Genomic DNA, 7,528 nt, shown 5'->3' with positions numbered 1-7,528 from the left:
CATACATAGGTCGAGTTGGCTGAATTCATTCCTTTTTGTAATTATCATAGGCTAACATGGCCACAACTCATAATGTACAACTGTAAGTGGGAAACATTGTATCAATAAACTATCGTTCTTAAGACGTGAACACATATGGGTCGTTAAGGCCTTTGATATGCTGTACAAACTGAACCTCTGTCTACAAAGCCTCTAAGATTATTTGACATCAAATGGGACAGGGTACCTGCCTACCCATAAGTCTGAAGTAAAACTCTGACATAATGACTCATAGACTCGGCTGCACTCCGAATGAGATGGAGTCTTGTCGATCCTTCGTTGAATGCTAACCTCGTCTACTATGAGGGCTCATCAAATTGATTGCTTATACCTACAGGCATGAATGCAGCGTACACAACAAAAGAACGTTAGTACGAATAATGTACTGAGTATGTAAGGCATGTAAATCAAAATATAAAGGACATGAAAGAAACATGGAGTACATGACTCAACCTGTAAGTCTAGATAACTCTGTATATCATTTAATACTTATAGTGTCATGCATATGCGTATGAATGTCATGTCGTGCATAGGTACATGTGTTCATAACATCATCAAGCCTCTGAGGGCATCCCATCATATCATCTCGGCCATTGTGGGAAAAATCATCAACGTATACCAGCTGATCGGGTGATGGTGCGTACATAAACCTGATTTTTAAACAAAACCAATCAGAATTATCCAAATCCAAACACCAAATCCAATAAAACTCTATCTATAATCTAAAATTTTCTTCCCAACTTAGTTATCTGAACTTAATTACAGAACCCCGTTAGCCCAAAACCAAATCAAACATAATGTATCTCCAAGATATATTACTTAGTGGGTATGCAGCAATATATAGATACGCACCTTAATTTTAATCCTTAATTTGCGCTGCCAAGTCTCCATAAACGACACGTGTATGTTGTCCCCTCTAACACTTATCCAAATCTCTCTTAATTAATTATCCACAAAATTCAATTTACAAGTTAATCTCCCACTTAAAAATCAATAACTACCCAATTATCCATATAATTAAGAATTATCTCAAATTACTTAAAATACGACTCACTTTTAACTCACTTTATACACCTTACTATAATAGTTATGTGGTATATTACTAGTCCATAAATACCGGACATTATTGCTCAGACCGTATTTTATCTCCAAATATCAAACTTCGACCAACTTCATTTTCTTCAACTCGTTTACCCTGTCACCTTCTTGACTTTACTTATCACTTGTTATAAATATCACAAATACTTATAACCTCAAAAATAGTCTTGTCATCATCCTAAAGTACTACTATTAAAGTATTAAAATATTAATAAAGCATGGTACTATATAAAATCAATAAATACACTATTATTTTGTTAAAACGTCCATGTAAATATATATATTCTCAACTTCTAATTTTCCTAAACTCATATAAAGAGTATATATTTTCGTACGCTTAATTCTTAAAATAGTAAAAAGATAACCTTCTTTTCTTGTGAGAAAATAATTTTTATCTTTACAATAAAGAAAATCTCATTTATAAACTTTCTCATATTATGTGTATAATTTAACATATTTGAAAATAGTAATAATGGTAGCTATACAAAATTATACTTATAAAACTTTTATTAAAATATTGCACTTAAAAGAAAATACCACACTAACATAATATCTAATAGTATCAAGGTTGTAAATTTACAGGATCTCATAATAATAATTATGTCTTAAACCCTCTATAGCCTCCTAATAGACATAATCCCTTCGAACTCACGTGGATTTACTACGGCACATCCTAATGCTAAGGTAAGGGATATAACAAGAAGTACCCTTCTACTAACCCCCTCATATGGACTGTTGGGGTATATTCTTCTTCTATCTATCCTTCAAGCATCCCTGCTTTGAAGGAAGACTGTGGTTGTCAAGATTTGAACATCATCGCTTCTGACCTAGCAGAGCGGGTAACCTTTTCCAAGAAGGATTTTACGTATGCTTATATGTACCCCTTCACTTTGGGCTCGTTCTCACTGATCGAGGGACTTGACTCAGTTATCTTGGATTTTTGCATCCGTTACCAAGTCTGCTTGGCACAGGTGAGCCCTTTTGTGTGGTAGACGGTCGCTTGTCTTCGGCGTCTATGCCAGAAGAATGGAGATATCTGTGGCTCGGCTAACGAACCTTTATTCCCCCCAGATTTTCCGTGGGGGGATGATAAACTTCAGCAAGCGTGGTCACCATGCTTTGCTAACCAGCATGGACGATGATAACGACTGTAGATGGATGGAACAGTTCGTTGCAGTCACCACTAAGGACATCATCCCGGTCACGACTCCACCCTTTCCTGAATCATGGAACCGTACTTGTAAGTTCATCGTCTGTCTTTCCTTCTAGTTAAAGATTGTCCCATGCTATTACTAATTCTTCTTCTTTCGCTATTTCAGCAACTCAGTTGATACCACCAAGGGTTGAAGGCTTGGATCAGTGGGTCCAGAAGATTTTGGATGTCACTATGCCTGAGACCCACAAGTGGAAAGAACTGGTCCTTAAATACGGGTGGCAGGCCAAAAATCATTATAGGTTGAACTTATCTTGTTTTTACTTTTCGTATTGGAAAATTGGTTATCTTTTCTTTCCTGTTGAATTCAGGTCTTCGCAGGGCTGTGTTACTATCCCCGAGGTTGCTGGATGAGCCTTTTACCCGAATAGGTGTCATCGGACCTGCTTCCAGTGCAAGTGTTCTTCTCAGAGTCCCTAGCCAAAGAACAAGGAACAAAAAAAGTGACATTTCTCCATGGCTGAGGGCAAAATAGAAGGCAAAAAGCGTCGTGCCCGAGCCATCTGTGGATACTGTGGTGATGAGCCTCGCACCCGAGCCAGCCATAGACACTATGATGATCGATGATGATGGAGGAACGAGTGATGAGAGGGCTTCTCTATATAGAAGACGACGACCTTCATCAGCTCAACAAAATGTTTAATCTGTTCCAAGTCCCAATTGCTATTTTCGGTACCATGAGGCTGGGTACCGAGTCTCTATCATCTTTGGTTAATGAGCAACCAACAACTAGCACTGCTTTTGCCGCAGCTACTTCTCAACCTATAACAATATCAGCTTCATCTCCTTTTTCGCTAACTTTGACTTCACCACCAGCAACTGCTACATCATCTCCACCGGATGTAGTCGTCCGAGATGAGGACGTCCTCTTTCCCAGTCCCCCGTTCATGGGAATATGGGACATAATTATTCTGCCCCCTCCGAAAATCCTCAAATGAGGAAGAGTATTTCCTTCTCGGTTTCTACCAGATGCCATCTATTGTTCCGGTTGGTGGAACTTGCTAATTATCTGAAGCCTCTGGCTTCAGAAAAGAATAAGAGTGAAATACAATCTCTCTTGGGAGAGTGTATGGTGAACAATGCCATGCACAATACATTGGCGATATAATCTTTGTTTCCTCTGTTGTTTCTTCTATCTTTGTTATGGCAAGATTTTTAGTTTGTACTTCTATTTTGTAGGCTAACTTCCTTGCTTTAGGTGGCCTTCAGAGGTTGATCCTTGACAAGGAGAAACTCACTTCCAAGCAGGATCAATTGTTGGCCGAGCGGGATCAAATTGATGCTCGCCTCCCAGAACTGAAAGCACAAGCTGGTGATACCATTGAGTTGGAGGCTCGGTTGCAGCAACACGAGCAAGAGGTAGTGACCCATAGCTAAGATACTGCCCTATTAAGGGTACAATTTTAAAAAGCTAAGGCAAAGTGGGTAAAGGTTTAGAATGTCATTCGTACTGCATCCGATCGGGAGGCTACCTTTATTGAATAATTTGGAAGCAGCCGTGAACTCCAATGCTGAAGAAGTTGTTGCTGCTTAGGAGAAATATGCCTGGTTGGAAAAGAGTCATAGAGCATAATAAGTTTTTAACTCCACTATCTGTGACCTTGATGTCAGCCTTCAAGCCATTAGGTCCGAGAGGAATAACCTTTTGACCGAGGTTGACCAGCTTAAGGAAGAGCTTCAGCGTCAATCGGCTTCCTTCATTGTTGAAAAAGCGTACTCTATGTATAACATGAGGAGAAAAAACTTGGAATCAACTACCCGAAGGGGTCTCTCAGTCCAACTTGATGATGCTGACTTTTCTGGTTCCGGTTTCAAGTTCTCGATACTGAAGAAGAACCGGAAGGGGATAATAGTGAAGGCCAAGATGGTGAGCTGGCGATGGATTTGCCTACTTCTCCTGGGGGTGCAGATGCTTCTCTTCCTCCAGATTCTGGAGATACAGTAGCTTAGATTTTTGCATTCTTTTCACTTTTTTTTCTTTTGCCATACTTTTATACTCGTGTTGCTTAGAACATTTGTTGAATATAGAAGTAATTTTTCGTTTAAGTATTGCGCAACTTTTCTCTTTGCATACTTTTCGTTTAAGTATTGTGCAAATTTTAATTTTTTGCGTCGAGTTATGCGAGGCTTCGGGTGTATTTTTCCCCGATAGCATTTGGATTCCAGGCATAAGTTCTTCCGAAATCAACCCTTTACCGTGAGGGTTTCATAAGAGAAGGCCTTCTTATATTTACGGTACTCTTGAAGAGGATGTCTCCTATTCATTACGGCATTAGCATTTGAAGTACTTGTTTAACTTTCAAATAATAAAATTAACTCATCGATAGGATAAGATACAAGATAAAAATAAAAGGACTTTACTTTATTCCTTCCATTTTCAAAAGTACAAAAGCATTCTTTGTGATAAAAATAAATTGCCATTACTTGTGGCTAACTTGTACAACTTATTTCTACGGGGCTGGCCGCGTAGTCCCTAGTCCCGATGATAAAAAAAATTCCCGAATTTCATAGTCCCGATTGATGTGGAAGTCATTTCCATATTCTCATATCATCCCCCCTTGTGTTCGAATGCGAATAATGCGAATTTGATCATTGGAAGTCTTGCTCCTTTGAAGATTCCACTCGTAAATTGCTGGATAATCTTTAGTTCAGTAGCAAGCTTCACTTCCCCTTTGGAACGCTATTGAGGCAAAGATTATCTAAAAATCCCCTCTAGTGGCTTGCACTCATGAAAGGTCGGGTAATATTTGGCCCGATAGTAAATTTTACTTCCCGGTAGGAACTTTGCTACCGAGCAAAAGACTATTTAACCGCTCCGTAGTGGCTCGTTGTCTGCATGCCTTGTCATTTAAATGTCTTATTTCTGTTGAAGAAGCTTCCTTCACATTATGTTTTCCGTTGCTGCCTCGTTAGAAACCTTGCCAGAAAAACCCAATTGGGACAAGAACTGGACGAAGTCAAAAAGAGTGCAGCACATACTTTCAGTATAGGCAATGTTCGTCAACAATAATACCTTTTGAGGGGTGCCACATTCCAGTTACTTGGCAACTTTACTTTATCTTGATTTTCCAATTCGTATGACCCTTTCCCGGTGATAACTAAAACCTGGTAGGGGCCTTCCCATGTCAGACCTAGCTTTCCTGCGTTGAGCTCTCAGGTATTCTGAGTTATTTTCCTTAAAACCAATCTCCTACTTTGATATAACACAGGTTGGCTCTTCGATTGTAATATCTTTCCATTCTCCTTTTTTGGGCTGCTATCCTTATATGCGCCAAGTCCCTATATTCGTCGAGAAACTCCAATTTGACCAATAATGCTTTATTGTTTTTTTTGTCACCCGGAAATATCTCAAGGTAAGTTCCCCTACTTCCACCGGGATCAAGGTTTCTACTTTGTATACAAGAGAGAAAGGAGTCTCCCCTGTGCTCGATTTGGCCATTGTCCAATATGCCCATAGTACTCCTGGTAGCTCTTCGAGCCCTTTGCCTTTGGTTGCTTCAAATCTCTTTTTAAGATTTTGGATAATCACCTTGTTTGTTGATTCTACTTGACCATTTGCGCTCGGGTGATAGGGTGATGATGGGATCCTTTTGATTTTCAAGTCTTCAAGGAATTTTGTGACCTTTGAGCCTATAAATTATGGCCCGGTATTGCAGGCCATCTCTTTTGGTATCCCGAATCTGCAAATTATATTCTCCCACAAAAAATCTACCACTTCGCGCTCGCCAATTTTCTGGTAAGGACTTGCTTCAACCTACTTAGAAAAATAATCAGTTAAAATTAAAAAAAAAAATCTTATCTTACTGGGGGCTGGCGGCAACGGACAGACTATATCCATTCCCCACTTTATGAATGGTCGGGGCGGCAAAACTGAGTGTAGTAGCTCTGCCTGTTGATGTACCAACAGTGCATGGCATTGTCACTTATTGCATTTTTGAATATAAGCCTTAGCGTCTTGTTCCATCCAGAGCCAGTAGTATCTTTCTCTAATTAACACTAACAATAAGAAATTCGTGCTCGAGTAATTTCCACAAATCCCTTTGTGGACTTATCTCATGACACAGCTAGCTTCGGAAACTCCCAAACATCGGGCCGACGGGCCTTGGAATCATCCACAAAGTTGGCCAAAACTTGTGATCTAATCGTAGTCTTATGTTTATACTCTATGTCAAATTCACTCATTTTGACTGCCCACTTGGCCAGCCTATCTGAAAGTTCACGTTTATAAAGGATATGCTGCAGGGGAAAAGTGGTCACCACGATTATCGGATGACATTGGAAATGAGGCCTAAGTTTTTGAGAGGTGATTACGAGAGCTAAGGCTAATTTTTCCAGATGTAGGTAGCGAGTTTCAACTCCCGTTAAAATTTTACTAACATAATAGATAGGAGATTGTGTACCTTCGTCCTCACGAACTAAAACTTCACTTACCGCTACCTCTGAGACCACTAAGTAGATCAACACTTGTTCGCCTTCCTCTGATTTTGACAATAATGGAGGACTCGATAAATACCTTTCAAATCCTTCAGAGCCTTCCAGCATTCCGGAGTTCATTCGAAGTTGTTCTTCTTTTTGGGGAGTGAAAAGAAGTGATGACATTTTTCTGAAGACCAGGAAATGAACCTGCTTAAAGCGGCCAGTCTTCCTGTCAACCTTTGAACCTCTTTTATGCTTGATAGCTGCTCAGGGATGTTTTCCATGTCTTTAATTTTACTGGGATTAGCTTTTATCCCCATTTACGACACCAGCAATCCCAAGAACTTACCGGAGCTACTCCGAATGCACACTTCTCGGGGTTAAGCTTCATGTTATGCTTCCTAAGGATGTCAAAGGTTTCTTGCAGGTGTTTAAGATGATAACATGCGTTCACAGACTTAACCATCATATCATCTATGTAAACCTCCATGGTTTTCTCTATTTGCTTTTCAAACATTTTGTTTACGAGCCACTGATAAGTGGATCCGATGTTTTTTAGCCCGAAAGGCATCAAATTATAGAAATATGTGCTGAAATTTGTTATGAATGAAGTTTTTTCCTTATCCTCTAGGTTTATCTTGATTTGGTTGTACCCCAATAAGCATAGAGAAAACTCATTATCTCGTACCAGCCGTCGCATCAATCATTTGATCAATGTTCGGCAATGGGAACGAGTCTTTTGGGCATGCCTTATTTAGATCC

The sequence above is a fragment of the Nicotiana sylvestris genome, chromosome 6, assembly GCF_000393655.2.
Source record: "Nicotiana sylvestris chromosome 6, ASM39365v2, whole genome shotgun sequence".
Classification (NCBI taxonomy): domain Eukaryota; kingdom Viridiplantae; phylum Streptophyta; class Magnoliopsida; order Solanales; family Solanaceae; genus Nicotiana; species Nicotiana sylvestris.
The sequence above is the reverse complement of the archived record's forward strand: the minus strand, read 5'-3'. Positions refer to the sequence as shown.